An 18,952-nucleotide genomic window follows, 5' to 3' on the forward strand; every position below is an offset into this window, starting at 1 on the left:
AACAAGTTGCTCATGTGCTTCACAAGTTCCTGTTAAAACAAGGATGCCTACCTATATCAAGGATATAACTATTGATCTTAAGGAGTTCATTAAAAGAACGTTAATAGGGCACCTGGGTGGCTCAGTGGGTTAAGCCACTGCCTTCAGCTCAGGTCATGATCTCAGGGTCCTGAGATCGAGTCCCGTATCGGGCACTCTGCTCAGCAGGGAGCCTGCTTCCTCCTCTCTCTCTGCCTGCCTCTATGCCTACTTGTGATCTCTCTCTGTCAAATAAATAAATAAAATCTTCAAAAAAAAAAAGAACGTTAATAAGCAATTTTATAATCATAAAGTAAAGTTAACAGAAGTCCAGTGGCCACAAAAATATTGCTTATTCTGTAGCTCACAGTTTAGTCCACAGGGTCAGGTATTTTTTTTTTTTTTTGCCGATATTTCCTGAATATAAACAATAATAACACTGTTCCACTGGTTTCCACTTCAATGATCTATTCTTGATTTATATAAATTTTGAAATTTCCACTTAGGTATCTCTTTGAACTTGCTCTCAACTTTTCCTCTTTCTGTACAGACAGTAGGAAGAGAAAAACCTGCATGTATATATGAGCAGAAAGAGAAAGATGACGAAATAAAAAGGCTATGAGGAAAAGTAGAAATTTTTATGACAATTCCAGTGCATTTTAAAAAATCATTCTAAACAACCTTCATGAGTCATCCAACCTGAGGGTTAGCTGTTATACAGCAAATTCTTTAAGATGAGGAACTTGAACACTTAAACAGAAATGAATGACAGATGCTTTGTCACATTTCCTTACTTTTCTAAGTAAACCAAGAGTACGTCATGGAGATTTTTCTTCAATGTATATTACATCCCCATGATTTATTTATTTTATGACTGTAAGTTTGTATATCTTGACCCCATAATGCTATTTTATTCATCACATTAATTAACTGTAAAACAAAAACTTTTATCTATAACAAGCAAAGAATTTCAGGATTTATATTCATATAGCCTATTAAGTTATACAGTTTGAAAGTAGTTTTTCATTAGGAAGAACTCAAGTTTCTTGTATAGCTAATGTAATTAGAAAAATGTGCAAATGTTCTTGAAAAAAATGGGTTCAATGTCTTGGCACAAATATCTTCTTCTCATAAATGAAACAAGATGGGATCAGGAGGGAGACAAACCATAATTGACTCTTAATCTCACAAAACAAACTGAGGATTGCGGGGGCGGGGTGGTTGGGAGAGGCGGGTGGGGTTATGGACATGGGAGAGGCAGGTGGGGTTATGGACATTGGAGAGGGTATGTGCTATGGTGAGTGCTGTGTTGTGCGTAAACCTGGCGATTCACAGACCTGTACCCCTGGGGATAAAAATACATTATATGTTTATAAAAAAATTTTTAAAAAATCTTCTCTATGAGGCTTAACCTATCTTTTTTGTTTAATTAACATATAATATATTATTTGTTTCAGGGGTACAGGTCTGTGAATCATCAGTCTTACACAATTCATAGCACTCACGATAGCACATGCCCTCCCCAATGTCCATACCCCAGCAACCCTGTTCCTCCCCTGCCTCACCCCCCCAGCAACCCAGAGTTTGTTTCCTGAGATTAAGAGTCTCTTATGGCTTGTCTAAATCCGTATCCCCATCTTGTTTCATTTTACCCTCCCTTTCATTTTACCCTCCTTTCCCCTATGACTCCCTGCCCTCACTTTCAAATTCCTCATATCAGAGAGATCATATGATAATTGTCTTTCTCCAATTAACTTATTTTGCTTAGCATAATACCTTCCAGTTCCATCCACATTGTTGCAAATGGCAAGATTTTGGGCTTTTGATGGCTGCATAGTATTCCACTGTGTATGTGTGTATGTATGTATGTATATACATACAGATGTATACACACACACACACACACATATATATATATTCTTTATCCACTCATCTGTTGATGGACCTCTAGGTTTTTTCCATAGTTTGGCTATGTGTACATTGTGCTATAAACATTCAGGTCACATGCCCCTTCATATCACTACATTGGTATCTTTAGGGTAAATACCTAATAGTGCAATTGCTGGGTCATAGGGTAGCTCTATATTCAACTTTTTTGAGGAACTTCTATGCTGTTTTCCAGAGTGGCTACACCAGCTTGCATTCCCACCCACAGTGTGGAAGGGTTCCCCTTTCTCCACAACCTTGCCAACATCTGTTGTTTCCTGACCGGTTAATTATAGCCATTCTGACTGGTGTGAGGTAGTATCACACTGTGGTTTTAATTTGTATTTCCCTGATGCCAGGTGATATTGAACACTTTTTCATGTGTCTGGTGGCCATTTTATGTCTTCTTTGCAGAAATGTCTGTTCATGTCTTCTGTCCATTTCTTGATTAGACTATTTGTTCTTTGGGTGTTGAGTTTGATAAGTTCTTTTTTTTTTTTTTTTTTTTTTTTTTTAAAGATTTTATTTATTTATTTGACAGAGAGAGATCACCAGTAGGCAGAGAGGCAGGAAAGAGAGAGGAGGAAGCAGGGTCCCTGCTGAGCAGAGAGCCCGATGTGGGACTCGATCCCAGGACCCTGAGATCATGACCTGAGCCGAAGGCAGCGGCTTAACCCACTGAGCCACCCAGGCGCCCCGAGTTTGATAAGTTCTTATAGATTTTGGATACTAGCCCTTTATCTGGTATGTCATTTGCAAATATCTTCTCCCATTGTGTCAGTTGCCTTTTGGTTTTGTTGACTGTTTCCTTTGTTGTGCAAAAGCTTTTGATCTTGATGAAGTTCCAATAGTTCATTTTTTCCCTTGCTTCCCTTGCCTTTGGTGATATTTCTAGGAAGAAGTTGCTGAAGCTGAGGTCCAAGAGATTGCTCCCTGTGTTCTTCTCAAGGATTTTGATGGATTCCTGTCACACATTGAGGTATTTAATCCATTTTGAACACATTTTTGTATATGGTATAAGGAAGTGATCCAGTGTCATTCTTCTGTATGTGGCTGTCCAATTTTCCCAACACCACTTGTTGAACAGACTCTTTTTCCCACTGGACATCTTTCCTACTTTGTCAAAGATTACTTGACCATAGAGTTGAGGGTCTATTTTGGGGTTCTCTATTCTCTTCCATTGATCTATGTGTCTGTTTTTGTGCCAGTACCATACTGTTTTGATGATGACAGCTTTGTAATAAAGCTTCAAGTCTGGAATTGTGATGCCGCCAACTTTGGTTTTCTTTTTCAACATTCCTCTGGCTATTTGGAGTCTTTTCTGGTTCCATATAAATTTTAGGATTATTTGTCCCATTTTTAAAAAAAAAAATGGTATTTTGATAGGGAGTGCATTAAATGTGTCGTTTGCTTTAGGTAGCATAGACATTTTCACAATATTTGTTCTTCCAATCCATGAGCATTAAACGTTTTTTCATTTCTTTGTGTCTTCCTGAATTGCTTTCATGAGTACTTTATAGTTTTCTGAGTACAGATTCTTTGCCTCTTTGCTTAGGTTTCTTCCTAGGTATCTTATGGTTTTGGGTGCAATTATAAATGGGAATGGCCCTTTAATTCCACTTTCTTCTGTCTTGCTGTTGGTATATAGAAGTGAAACGGATTTCAGTGCATTGATTTTATATCCCACCACTTTACTGAATTCCTGTATGAGTTCTAACAGTTTTGGAGTGGAGTCTTTTGGGTTTTCCACATAAAGTATCATTTCATCTGCAAAGAGTGAGAGTTTGACTTCTTTGCCAATTCAGATGCCTTTTATTTCTTTTTGTTGTCAGATTGCTGAGGCTAGGACTTCTAGAACTATGTTGAATAACAGTAGTGATACTGAACAGCCCTGCCACGTTCCTGACTTTAGAGGGAAAGCTCTCATTTTTTCCCTATCGAGAATGATATTCCCTGTGGGTTTTTCATGATGGCTTTTGTGATATTGAGGTATGTACCCTTTATCCCTACACTATGAAGAGTTTTGATCAAGAAAGGATGCTGGACTTTGCCAAATGCTTTTTCAGCATCTATTGTATCATATGGTTCCTATTCTTTTTTTCTATTAATGTATTGTATCACATTGGTTGATTTGTGGATGTTGAACCAAACTTGCAGCCCAGGAATAAATCCCACTTGGTCGTGGTGAATAATTCTTTTAATGTACTGTTGGATCACATTGTCTAGTATTTTGGTGAGAATTTTTGCATTCATGTTCATCAAGGATATTGTCAGTAATTCTCCTTTATGGTGGGGTCCTTGTCTGGTTTTGCAATCAAGGTAATGCCTGACTCATAAAATGAGTTTGGCAGTTTTCCTTCCATTTCTATTTTTTGGGAAAGTTTCAGGAGAATAGGTATTATTTTTTAAATGTTTGGTAGAATTCCCCTGGGAAGGCTTCTGGCCCTGAGTTCTAGTTTTTTGGGAGATTTTTGATGACTGCTTCAATTTCCTTATGGGTTATGGGGCTGTTCAGGTTTTCTATTTCTTCCTGGTCTGGTTTTGGTAGTTTATATGTCTCTAGGAATGAATCCATTCTTCCAGATTGTCTAATTTGCTGGCATATAGTTGTTCATAATATGTTCTTATAATTGTTTGCATGTCTTTGGTGTTGGTTGTGATCTCTCCTCTTTCATTCATGATTTTATTGGTTTGGGTCCTTTCTCTTTTCTTTTTGATAAGTCTGGCCAGGGGTTTATCAATCTTAGTAATTCTTTCAAAGAACCCATCTCCTAATTTCATTGATATATTCTGCTGTTCTTTTGGTGTCTATTTCATTGATTTCTGCTCTGATCACTACTATTTCTCTTCTCCTGCGGGGTTTAGGCTTTCTTTGCTGTTGTTTCTCTAGCTCCTTTAGGTGTAGGGTTAGGTTGTGTATTTGAGACCTTTCTTGTTTATTGAGAAAGTCTTGTATTGCTATATACTTTCATTTTAGGACCACTTTTGCTGTGTCCCAAAGGTTTTGAAGAGTTGTGTTTTCATTTTCTTTTGTTTCCATGAATTTTTTAATTTTTCTTTAACTTCCTGGTTACCCATTCATTCTTTAGTAGGATGCTCTTTAGCCTCCATGTATTTGAGTTCTTTCCAACTTTCCTCTGGTGGTTGAGTTCTAGTTTCAAAGCATTGTGATCTAAAAACATGCACAGAATGATCCCAATCTTTTGGTACCAATTGAGACCTGATTTGTGACCCAGGATGTGATCTATTCTGGAGAATGTTCCATGTGCACTAGAGAAGAATGTGTATTTTGTTGCTTTGGAATGGAATGTTCTGAATTGTTCTGTGATGTCCATCTGGTCCAGTGTGTCATTTATTTTTTTTTAAGAATTTATTTATTTGAAAGACAGAGATCACAAGTAGGCAGAGAGAGAGGGGGGAGGAAGCAGGCTCCCTGCTGAGCAGAGAACCCAATGTGGGGCTCGATACCAGGATGCTGGGATCATGTCCTGAGCTGAAGGCAGAGGCTTTAACCCACTGAGCCACTCAGGCACCCCTAGTATATCATTTAAAGCCTTTATTTCCTTGTTGATCTTTTGCTTAGATGATCTATCCATTTCAGTGAGGGACGTGCTAAAGCACCCTATTATTATTGTATTATTGTCAATGTGTTTCTATGATTTCATTACTAATTGGCTTATATAATTGGCTGCTCCCATTTTTGGGGCATAGATATTTAAAATTGTTAGATCTTCTTGTTGGACAGACCTTGAAGTATGATATAGTGTCCTTCCTCATCTCTTATTATTCTCTGGATTAAAATCTAATTTATCTGATATAAGGATTGCCATCCCAGCTTTCTTTTGATGTCCATTAGCATGGTAAATTGTTTTCCACCCCCTCACTTTCAATCTGGTAGTATCTTTGGGTCTAAAATGAGTTTCTTGCAGACAGTATATCAATGAGTCTTGTTTTGTTGGTTTTTCTTTTTTTTTTGGCTTTTTTTTTAAAGATTTTAATTTGACAGACAGAGATCACAAGTAGGTGGAGAGGCAGACAGAGAGAAAGGAGGAGGATGCAGGCTCCCTGAAGAGCAGAGAGCCCAATGCGAGGCTCGATCATGACCTGAGCCGAAAGCAGAGGCTTTAACCCACTGAGCCACCCAGGCACCACTGAGTCTGAGTCTTGTGGTTTTTGTTTTGTTTTGTTTTTGTTTTTTTCCATTCTGATACCTTGTGTCTTTTGATTGGGGCATTTGGCCTATTTACATTCAGGGTAACTATTGAAAGATATGAATTCAGTGCCATTGTATTGCCTGTAAGGTGACTGTTACTGTATATTGTCTCTGTTCCTTTCTGGTCTATATTACTTTTAGGCACTCCCTTTTCTTAAAGGACCCCTTTCAATATTTCCTGTAGGGCTGGTTTGGTGTTTGCAGATTCTTTTAGTTTTGTTTGTCCTGGAAGCTTTTCCCTCTGCTTCAATTTTCAATGACAGCATAGCTGGATATGGTATTCTTGGTTGTGTATTCTTCTCATTTAGTTCTCTGAATATATCATACCAGTTCTTTCTGGCTGGCCAGGTCTCTGTGGATAGGTCTGCTGCCAATCTAATAGTTCTACCTTTGTGTTTTACAGACCTCTTACTCCGAGCTACTTTCAGGATTTTCTCTTTATCACTGAGACTTGTATTAGATATGCGGTGTGGACCTATTTTTATTGATTTTGAGGGGCGTTCTCTGTGCCTCCTGGATTTTGATGCTTGTTCCCTTTGCCATATTAGGGAAATTCTCTACTATAATGTGCTCCAATAAACCTTCTGCCCCTTTCTCTCCTTCTTCTTCTGTGATCCCAATTGTTCTAATTTTGTTTCATCTTATAGTGTCACTTATCTCTCAAATTCTCCCTCATGGTCCAGTAGTTTTTTGTCTCCCTTTTGCTCAGCTTCTTTAATCTCTGTCATTTGGTTTTCTATATCAATAATTCTCTATTCTGCCTCATTTATATTAGCAGTAAGATTCTCCATTTTTTATTGCACCTCATTAATAGCTTTTTTGATTGCAAGTTGGTTAGATTTTAGTTCTTTTATTTCTCCAGAAAGGGATTTTATTTCTCCAGAAAGGGATTCTCTAGTATCTTCCATGTTTTTTTCAAGCCTAGCTAGCACCTTAATAATCATCATTCTGAACTCTAGCTCTGACATCTTACTAATGTCTGTATTGATTAGGTTCCTAGCCATCGGTACTGTCCCTTGTCTTTTTTTTTTTTTTTGAGGTGTGTTTTTCCACCTTGTCATTTTATCCAGATAAGAGTAGATTAATGAGAGAACAAAATACTAAAAGGGTAGCAACAACCCCAGAAATATATACACTAACCAAATCTGAAGAGATCCAAAACTGTGGGGATAGAAGAAAGGAGGGGGGGAAGGAAAAAAAAAATAGATATATGTGTGTGTGTGTGTGTGTATATATATATATATATATTAGACTGGTGAATAGAATAGAGCCACACACTTGATTTGGGTGTATTTTGGTCTGTTAGAAGAGACTATCTCCCAAAATTTTGAAGTAAGAAAAACATATATATATATATATATATATATATATGTAGGTAGGTATATATATACACACACACACAAATAAGGGTAAAAACGATGAAGGGATAGAATATGACTGTAAAGATGAAAATTAAAAAAGATTCTAGGGCGCCTGGGTGGCTCAATGGGTTGGGCCTCTGTCTTTGGCTGAGGTCATGATCTCAGGGTCCTGGGATCAAGTCCCACATTGGGCTCTCTGCTTGGCAGGGAGCCTGCTTCTTCCCTCTCTCTGCCTTTCTGCCTACTTGTGATCTCTCTCTTTCTCTCTGTCAAATAAATAAATAAAATCTTTTTTAAAAGATTCTAAAAAAGGAATTGATAAGACAAGAAATTGATTGAAAAAGGAAAGAAAAAAAAGAGGAAAAGTGGTCAGCTTTCTGTTCCTAGAATTCCTGCTCTTCTTCTCTTCGATTTTCTATTGAGTTTGTAGGTGTTCAGAATGGTTTGATAACTATCTATCTGAATTCCTGGGACCAGGCAAAATTTAGGCCTCCTACTCCTCCACCCTCTTGCTCCTCCTAACCCATCTTTTTTAACCAGACTTCCTCTCTTTGTCAAATTCTTTTTTTTTTTAAGATTTTACTTATTTATTTGACAGAGAGAGATCACAAGTAGGCAGAGAGGCAGACAGAGAGAGGAAGGGAAGCAGGCTCCCTGCTGAGCAGAGAGCCCGATGCGGGACTCGATCCCAGGACCCTGAGATCATGACCTGAGCCGAAGGCAGCAGCTTAACCCACTGAGCCACCCAGGCGCCCCTCTTTGTCAAATTCTTAATCCCCTTTATCCTCTTCTTTACTGTTTTTCCACAGCACTTATCATTTTACAGCATTTGGCACAATTTACTTACGTTTACTGTCTACCTCCCTCACTGCAGAGTTAGCTGCAGGAAAGCAAGTCTTTTTCAGGTTTGTCCATTGAAGTGTCTCAAGTACCGAGAACAGTATATACCCCATAATAAATATTCAAAAATATTTGCTGAATGCATGAAAGTGAGAAGGGAAAGGACTCACTACCAAGGACAGATACAAGTTTTGCTATAAAATTTGGGAGGGCTGTCTTTAAAAAAAAAAAAATTAATATCTTACTTCTGCAAATTTTACAAAAGCATGTTATGATTGTGTGGACACAGTTGTAGCCTGTGCCAGTGTGTATAAACGGCCTTGAAAGTTAAGTTTTATTAGTTCCATGGTAATGAAACTAGAGTTTTGAGGATTACCAATTTTATGTTTTAGATATTGATAGGTTTAGATTCAGATTTAAATACTCTTATCAAAGGATAGTAACAGTACTTCTCTGTGAAAGAAATAAGTTACAAATGGGATGTATACTATGATACCATTTGGTACAAAATGAATGGAAGAATATACAAAGTATATCTCTGGGTAGTAGGATCATAGGTGTGATTTCTTCCATGCTTGTCTGTATTTTCTAAATTAAATGAATATGGACTGCTTTCATTATGAGAAAAAAATTATAATTTTTAATTCTAAAAACAGACTAAATTACAATTAGAAGGATGTGTTCTAATTCTTTTTAAAGTATTCATGTGGTGTTCCCTAAATTATTTATACTGTTTTCCTTTTTCCTGATGAAAAAATAACATACTTTTTTAAAAGAACTGATCAAGATTTGAGAACACTTCTTGGTTGTAGCTACAACTTCTGCCTGCCCAAGCCTTCCCCCCACCTCCTCCCATATTGTTCCTATCTCTCATGCCCCCACATACTCTAAAAAGTTAACCCACTAGCTAAGTGGCCCATTGGAAGATAAATAATAACATTCATTTCAAATGAAATTAAAAAGTGTTTATATATATATGGATATTAGATCTCCCAGATCTGTCCCCTTTTTGTCAGTAATAACATGGACAAACAGACTTGGCAGGGAGATAATGGTCTACTTTTTACACATACCCAAGTAGTTCTTAGCATTTCCAATTAGACTTCCTAGTTTTATCTACAAATGGTTATTATTATACTGAATTGTATCCACTAATTTAATGTAGCAAAAATTTTTTAAATACAATTAGAAATAGGTTTAAGCAGATTTTAAATGAATTAGTAAATGCAGAGTTTTTCTGCCATTTGAGGGACTCATATTCAGAGGGACTATCTCAGCACATTTTTAACCTACCAGGCTTTTGGTTGCTTTTCTTTTCTTTCCAATTTCAACTTTTATGTCGAAAAACCTAAAAGTAAAATGTTTCTCACATGGCAAAAATAACATTCTGAGTTAAATAAGTTACATAAAAAATATCATTTTGGATGTTTCAAGCTTTTGCCTTTTCAAAAGAATTACAAGTTTTAATGCATGAAAGGAAGTAGAACCAGCAAAGGAGACAGAAGGACTAGAAAGGTAAGAGGAAAATCAGGAGAGTATTAGATTAATGAAGCTAAGGAAAAACTTTCAAAGAGAGGAAGAAGGGGTCATAGAAAAAGAGCCTGGGAAAGAGGGTGCTTACTCCAGTTTCCCAGCACCTTCTTCTGTGCCTAAAAATAGCCAGTTCCTCCCCTGGCTACTAACTTCCTCCTTCCTTTCAAAGAGTTGTTGTGAGAATGGCAAGGAAATTGAGGTACAATAGCATGCATGAAAGAGCTTTGTAACCTGCAAACACTGTGTGCATAATTGAGTGAAAAGTCTGCTGGTCTAGATGATTCAGACATGTCTTCTTATGGAAAACCGTTATTACAACACAGGTCTGAGACTGATGGGAAGGAGCTGTTATATGGGAGATATTTCTGTGGCAAGGAGCTGTTATATGGGAGATATTTCACCAAGTTCTTCAGAATTCACTATTCATACTGCCTCTGTTTCATCACCAATGATTCACTCCTTATTCTCTTATGTTTAGTTTCTCCCTTGACCTTGATGCCCCTGAGCTACTAACATTGTGCTTAGAGTTCTTCCAAACACTCAGGCTTCAAAAGGACAGGTACAAAAAACAGCAGCAGAGGTATGCAATCAAAAGCAAATTCTGAGTTGTGGTCAGACTTCTGTGAATAATGCCAGAAATGCTGAACCTTTAAATGAGGTTAGACTTGAGAAGAGAAAAAAAAGAAAGAAAAGAAAAGAAAACAAAGAAAGGTCACAGATAGTAAAGACAAAAGGGATTCCTTTTCCCTACTGATGGTGATGCAATGTTTAACAGGTTAAAAAAAAAAAAAAGTAGAATACATAACTTTCATCTGACTCTCTTCTTTCCTATCAAGAAAAAGATACTCAATGAAAAGTTTCAAATCCTTGAAAGGATAAACCAAACACATTTAACAGGGAACTGAGGTGTATCTGATAGGAGAGAAATGATAAGACCATTTAGCTATTTTCAATATTCAAGTGAAATAGTTTCCAAAGCACTGAAAGGAGTTGTCAGTGTCAGCAAAGGACTGCTGTCAGTAATCTTTGAAAAATGGCAAAAAATGGTTGAGATGCAAGAGAGCTGGATATAGATATGCCCTAATTTAAGAACAAAGAAAAAAATTCTCTCTTCTTAGAAACCACATGCAGGGTGAGTTTGCTGTGATTCCCAGTAGAACTTTCTAAGGATCTAAGGGCGGGGTTGGGGGTGGGGTGCAGCAGCTTCCTGCCAAAGCTGGATGACTATACACATGCATTTACCTCTGTTCCCAAATCCCAAAGAAATGTCAGAAGAGTAAAGTTAAATCAAAATATTTCTAAATAAGTTTTAGAAAATTGAGAAGCGGGTGACTAATAGTCCATCAGAACATAAGAAATTTCTGGAATATATAGATGCTGAAATGAAACAGAGCTGGTCATCCACAAATCGAGACCATTAAACTTTAAAAAAACAAGTTTTCCCTTGAAGACCTAAGTGTGACACCTGAAACCATAAAAATCCTAGAAGAGAACACGGGCTGTAATATCTGTGGCATTGAACACAGCAAAAAAAATTTTTTTAAAGATATGTCTCCTGAGATAAGGGAAATAGAGGCAAAAATAAATTATTGGGGCTACATCAAGATAAAAAGCTTCTGCACAGCAAAGGAAAAAATCAACAAAATTAAAGGCAGGCTACTGAATGAAAGAAGGTATTTTCAAACAACATATCTAAGAAAGGGTTAGCATCCAAAACCTACAAAGAGTCCAACACCCAAATGTATATACAACTCAACACCCCCCAAAAACAAATAATCCAATTAAAAAATGGGCAGAAGACAGGAACAGATATTTCTCCAAAGAGACATGGAGGTGGTCAACAGACACATGAAAAGATGTTCAACATTAATGAGCAACAAGGAAATGCAAATCAAACCTACAACTCAATATCACCTCATGCCTGTCAGAATGGCTAAAATCAAAACCACAAGAATCAACAAGTGTTGGCAAGGATGTGGAGAAAAGGGAACCCTCAGGTGAGAATGCAAATTGGTGTAATCACTGTGGAAAACAGTATGGAGTTTCCTCAGAAAGTTAGAAATAGAACTACTGGGGCGCCTGGGTGGCTCAGTCATTAAACAGCTGCCTTCGACTCAGGTCATTATCCCAGAGTCCTGGGATGGAGCCCTGCACTGGACTCGCTGCTTGGTGGGAAGCCTGCTTCACCCTCTCCTACTCCCCTTGCTTGTGTTCCCTCTCTTGCTGTCTCTCTCTGTCAAATAAATAAATAAAATCTTAAAAAAAAAAAAATGGAATAGAACTACCCCATGATCCAGGAATCATACTACTAAGTATTAACCCCCAAATACAAAAACACTAACTCAAAGGGAGACATGCACTCCTATGTTTATTGCAGCATTATTTACAATAGCCAAATTATGGAAGCATCCCAAGCGTCCAACAAAGGACAAATGGATAAAGAAGAAGTGTTATATATGTACAAGGGAATACGATGTAGCAATAAAAAAGAGTAAAATCTTGCCATTTGCAACAACATGGATGGAGCTAGAGTACAACGCTAAGCAAAATAAGTCAGAGAAAGAGAAATACAATGATTTCACTCATATGTGGAATTTAAGAAACAAAACAAACCACCCAACAAAGTGGGGGGAAAAAGGAAGTGAGACAAACCAAGAAACAGACTCTTAACTTTGGAGAGCAAACTGATGGTTACCAGAAGGGAAGTGGTTAGGGGGATGGGTGAAATGGGTGATAAGGATTGACAAGCACACTTTTCTTGATGAGCACTGAGTAACGTATAGAATTGTTGAATCACTCTTTTGTATACCTGAGACTAACATAATAACATATGTTAACTACACCAGAATTAAAATTAAAAACTTAATAAAAAAAAGTTTTCCCACAAGAATTCTGCCTTACAATGACAATAAGCAGAAGCTAGCTGGAAGAAGTGAGCCCTGGCCTGGGGGAGGGCTTAACTTAACTAGTTAAGGCAGAGCTGGTCCTTGTGCCACCTAATGCTGATTCTGAGATCTGCCCCAGGCTGTACATAGTCACTTTTCAGGTGAAATTCTCTCCAAATGAACATCAACTCCAGGGAATTAGGACCTTGCAGCAAAGGAGAGCTGCATATTCTTTTTTCTTTTAGCATTTATTTATTTGAGAGAGAGAGAGAGTGAGACAGAGGTGGGGGAGGGGAAGAGGGAGAGAGACTCTCAAGCAGTCTCCCCATTGAGCACAGAGCTGGATATGAGGCTTGGACCCATACCCTGAGATCATGACCTGAGCTGGTATCCTGAGCCAGTCACTTAACTGCCTGAGCCACCCAGGTGCCCCAAGCTGCATATCCTTAAAACAGACCACACTCACATCTTATTGGAAAACCCACCACCGCTGAGTCAGAGCTGATTTTACTTTAAACTTGAGCTTCCGGCCAGGCAAACAAGAATTCTTACTGACTCCAGCCACCAATAATGTTCAAATTGAGATCTCATTTACAAATATGACCCAAACAACTAAGAATCATCAACCAACCAAGAATATGAGAAGAAAAGCCCTGAACCCAATGAGCAAAAATAACCTCTGGGAAAACACAATATAGAACACAGAATAAAATGCTAAAATAAACATGTTTGAGATCTTCAGAGACATTCTGGAGGCTTCTGATCTATAAAAAGAAATTAAATACAGAGAGTTACTAAACATTTAGGAAGATGTTTGAGATCATTCAAATATTTAAAATAAGAAAATAAAGAGAAAAAAGGAAGCAGTGATCACTCCAAGTCAGCATGAACTCATGAAGCACAAGTTATCTCAATTGCTTCATTTCCTTCTTTTCGAGGTCATCAGACTGGTAGATCGGGGAATACCAGTGGCATGGTGTGTCTGTTTGGAATCTAGCAGGCCATTAAATTGTTTCATGACACAATACCCTGAAAATAAATTGTATTCTATCAGTGACTGACAATTCAACAAGCTAATAGAAGTTTGTATCACCTATTTTTAAAATCCCTAACTTACTTGTATTTCCCTAGATTGCAAATTTTTCTTTTTTTTTTTTTTTTTTTTGAAGATTTATTTATTTATTTGACAGAGATGACAAGTAGGCAGAGAGGCAGGCAGAGAGAGAGGAGGAAGCAGGCTCCCCGCTGAGCAGAAAGCCCAATGTGAGGCTCAATCCCAGGACCCTGGGACCATGACCCAAGCCAAAGGCAGAGGCTTTAACCCCCTGCGCCACCCAGGCTCCCCTGCGAATTTCTTAAGAAACATTTTTTCTTTATTGCATTCACCCTCTCCCTATTGTCTATGGGATATTTAGTGAATGAAAGATTCTCAATAAATACTTAGGGAATGATAATTCAATTTAATATTGATTAACACAGAGCCTCTGTTTAAAAGTACGTGTGAGATGAAAGGGGAATGGCTAGCTTCTCTGAAACAATGCAGGGGTTTTACCTGATTGCTGACTTAATGTTGTCAACATTGTGGCATGGCTGACGAGAGAACCATAAATAAAAGTCTGTAGTAACAGACAAATAGGAACAGAGGTGTTGTGGTAGATTGTATTTGGCAAAGATAGCCATAACAACATCTCTTACCCCACATGGTCTATTTACAATGTGGCTTTGACTTTTGACACTCCACCCATTGAGTGTTTATATTCCCTCCTCTGGAATCTGAGTGGATGTCACCCTAGGACTTTCTAGGCTAGGTCTTAAAAGACAACATAGCTTCTGCCTGGTCCTCTTGGGACACTTGCTCTTAAAAGCCACGGTGTTACTTGGAGAGCTCCAGCTGAGGTAGCTGAGGTCTCAGTAGACAGCCAGACATGAGTGAACAAGCTTTCCAATGATTCTAGTCATAAGCATCAAGTCAGCCCAGCCTTCTCATATTCACAGCTGAGGTCTCACACATCGTGAAGAAGAGATAAGCCATCTGTTTAGGAAAAAGTCAGTTTTCCTCCTTCTGCGTAGGGTAAAACCAAGCTCTTTCCTATGCTGTGTTTCTTCCCTGTATCTCTCCTTTAACACAGAGAACACTTCACTTATGGTCACCAAATATGTGGAGGTTTTTCCTTACACCAAGCAATTCTCTGTGACACCAGCTGGGTGTCTTATAATTTAATCCAATTCTGACTCTGTCTACTTGGAGAGAGTGGTGGCTTCCACAGGTTAAAGTCTCAGTCCCACAAACTGTCTCCCCGACCCTCCCCCGCCCCGATACCAGCTATAAGCCCAGGTTATCACCTGTCCTTCCAACCAACAAGCCATAGATCAGAGGTTCCAACAACCCCCTTCTTGGGGTCATTTAATTTGCTAGAGCAGCTCACAGAATGCAGGAAAACACTTATATTTACCAGTTTTTCAAAGGATATGATAAAGGATACAGATGAACAGCCAGATGAAGAGTTGTACAGGGACAGTTCTGAGAGGGTCCTGAGCACGGGGGCTTCTGTCTCCATGGAGTTGGGACTGCATCACCCTCCTAGTGTGGATGTGTTCACCAACCTGGAAGCTCCCTGAATCCCTTCCTATTGGGATTTTATCAGGTTTATCAGGTTTCCTCATGTAGGTGTGATCAATTATAAATCGCAAATCCACTCCCTTTCTCTTTTCTGGAGAATGGGGGACAGGGCTGAAAATGCCAAGGTTTTAATGATGGCTTGACCTTCCTGGTGACCAGCCCCCATTCAGGCGTCTACCTAGAGCAGCCTCATTAGAGCAAAAGATGTTCCCTGTGTTCTTATCACTTAGGAATTTACAGGATTTTAGAAGCCCTGTCAGACACGGTGAAAGATAACTATGAGAACAAGAAATGTTCCGAGGGCTGTTATCACTGAAGGAATTACAAGGGTTTTAGGAGCTCTATGCCAGGAACTGGGAATAGAGGCGTTTTTTTTTCCTATTATCCCACATCATCTTTCCGGTATCTGTTTCAAAAATCTGTGGGCATAACAAAGTAGTTTTCTATACCACTAAATTTGGGATGGTTTGTTATGCTGCTACCAATAACTGGAAAGATAAGAAAATGGATGTGCAATTTGTAATCTTTTTACTCGATGGACTACTATGCTGCTACAGTAAGGAGCCTTTCCTATTGAAATACAAGTAGAACGTATATTATTATTCATTTATTCATTCAAGAGATATTTTTGAGCTTATTATGTCCTAAGAGCTGTTCTGAGAATACAACACTAAACAAAACAAAGTCCCTATTCAAAGTCCTCTGTCTGGCCTGCGCATTTTGGTGTCTCCATTGTTCAGTCCCTAATTCTCTTGGCTTTAACCTCTGATGATATGCAGAATTCTATCTTCGGCTCTGATTTCTATCTTGAGCTCCATATTTATGTATTTGAATACTTACCTGTTCTTTTCAATTGTATATCCCACAGGCTACCCAAATTGCTCGTCAATGGTGCTAATACCTACACATCCAATCCAGAACCAACAACCTAGATATCAATAGAGACTTCTCTCTCACTCCTCACCTCCCACCATGGGACAGCCCTTACCTCCATAGCCAGAGAGGCCATTGAGCCCACCTCCTGTAACTTGAGTTCATCCTTTGTTTCTGTCTTACCACCATTGCCTGGTTCCTGTCAGCATTTCTTCCTTGGGTTCCTTGATCTTCCTGCCACCCTATTACCTCAAGTTTACACTGTACTATGTTGTTGTGTTCTTTCACAATATAAAAATATGATTATGTTACCCTCTTGTTGAAATTCCTTCACTTATTCTCTTCAGAAAAAGGCCCAAGATTCTTATCATTGCCATGTAATGGTGGGAAGTCACAAAACAACATGCATGATATGATCCCACTTATATGTTTACACACATATAACCATATGTTTATATACATATAAAAAGATACTGGATGTTCAATAAAATGTCAATAGTTGTACTCTCTGAGTGGAGAAAGTGCAGGTGGTGTTTACTTTTTTCTTTGTACTTTTATGTATTGTTATAATACATATAATATCAGCATTTTTTTTCAAAAAATAAACACATTTCACTTTCACAGAAATAACAGAACATTAAAGATATTAAATACAGAGACTTCATTATTTTGTTTTGAGTTATTCAGCTTTCTCACTTCTCTCTTCTCCTAGTCCATACCCGAGCTCCTGCTTCATATATATTGTTTACTTCTGTTCACTCAGCAAACCATGTTTTTTTAAGTGTTCACACATCCAGTTTCTTCTGCCCAGAAGGCACTTTCCTCACTCTGTCTTTGCCAGTCTGATCTCTACTCTACTAGTTTATCAGGTTCAGACCCTTCCGGGAGGATTTTCCTAACCAATCTCTTCTCTGAGTTCCCATCTGACTTCTACTAACACTCCCCACACTGCCTCATAACTATCTTTGGCCTCTGTCTTTGTGGTGAATCAGACTCCAGGTATCCACAGATCCTGTACAAGGCTGACACACTGAAATTATTCCATACAATTCTTCCCAAGGAAATCCATGAAGCACTCTTTGGGAAGATAAGAGCTCAAGGGCAAAGTTTTAGTATTTCACTCCCTGGATTCAAATTTCTAGTTTTGTCACTTGCCAGCTGTGGAGATCTAGACAAGTTACTTAACATTTCTGTGCCTTAGTCGCCAATATCCATGAAGTAAAAATAATACTAACCATATCAACAGATTGTTGTGAAGATTAAGAAATATCAAGTGTAAATAAGTTTCACATAGACTGGGCATTTAATAAATGGTTATTATAGTTATTATTATTTACTGCCCCTCATTGACCTGTCATCCCCTTGAGAACAGGGTTGTGTCATTCATAACCATATCCCCTTGGATAGAATAGATGTTTCATGGTTTGACGAACAGCTATATGAACTCATATATTCTTAAAAATCCTGAAAAATGTTTCCCCTTTATTTAAAAATTACTTCACAAAAGAAAAGATTAAAAAAATAAAAATAAAAATTGCTTCACATTATTTTCTGCCTGGAATCAGTCCTCCACTAAGAGCAGCAGGAGAGAGCCTACAGAAATGGGAAACCCTCATCTCTTTCCCAAAGGATTCTGAAAGCCCAGAAAACCACACCCAGCTTTAAGGGCTGATTGTGCCCATTTCTTTCCTTCAGAATGTTCTGTGCTCTCACCCCTTCTGAAGTGTATTATATTATCCTGAATCTGGACATTCTTTCTTGGTTCTTCTGTCTTTCCTCCTCTGTCCATACTCCTCATCTTTGATGAGAGGTGTTGAAAAATTGCAAAAAGTTACATAGGAAGGTGCAGAGACGTCTGAGCCAACCCTGGGTTTCTGGAATAAGATTTGCCTCAGACCATTCAAAGGAAATAGTGATTCACATAGAGTCCTCATGAAAGGATTCCATTCAGTGGCTCACCAGGACCTTCAGAAAGGAGTTAAATATGCTTCTCCAATGCTCTCCCTGGTCCCTTAAAGCCCATTTGAAAAACAATTTTTGTGAATTTGTAGAAAAGATGAAATCAGATGACAACTGTGAAAGGGCCTTTAAAAGTTTAAGGTATTAATTTTTTTTTTAAAGATTTTTACTTATTTATTGGACAGACAGAGATCACAAGTAGGCAGAGAGGCAGGCAGAGAGAGAGGAGGAAGCAGGCTATCCGCTGAGTGGAAAGCCCAATGTGGGGCTTGATCCCAGGACCCTGGGATCATGACCTGAGCCGAAGGCAGAGGCTTTAACCAACTGAGCCGCCCAGGCACCCCTTAGTGTATTAATTCCTGTATTAAATTCTGAGGATAAGTTATCCTGTTTGCATCTTCAGGTAATCAAAATTGGTGATTTTTACCAATCTTAATCTTAAATGCCAAATTTTCCTAAATTAAACATAAGAAATTCTGAGAATAAGTTTCTTTGTGTCATATTCCTACAAGTGTCAGGGCCTATTAATTTTGGCAAAATCAGAGACTTGGGAAATATTTTGATGGTAACCAGTAACCTCTGGTGAACAGTGAGTCTGGTGTCCTTTCCCATAACAGGAATAACCATAATGGTGAAAGCGCTGGAATCTTCCCATTCTCCATTAAGGGGCAAGCTCGTAAGTGTGCTCTGCCTGAAATGCCCCAATGTCACACAAGTGTCTTAC

General features: G+C 38.3%; 1 long non-coding RNA gene across 2 annotated transcripts in view; it reads left to right on the forward strand.

The window, feature by feature from the left end:
• LOC116574824 overlaps positions 1 to 18,952 on the forward strand; it is a 38,080-nt gene that overhangs the window by 6,955 nt on the left and 12,173 nt on the right. The window contains exon 5 of one of the 2 annotated variants that reach the window (XR_004279512.1): positions 2,840 to 2,923. The exons of the other annotated variant lie outside the window; for it this stretch is intronic. This is a non-coding gene — a long non-coding RNA (uncharacterized LOC116574824). Of the gene's footprint in view, positions 1 to 2,839; positions 2,924 to 18,952 lie in introns of those variants that run through there. 2 annotated transcript variants of the gene reach the window in all.

This window comes from Mustela erminea, chromosome 16 (genome assembly GCF_009829155.1).
Source record: "Mustela erminea isolate mMusErm1 chromosome 16, mMusErm1.Pri, whole genome shotgun sequence".
Classification (NCBI taxonomy): Eukaryota; Metazoa; Chordata; class Mammalia; order Carnivora; family Mustelidae; genus Mustela; species Mustela erminea.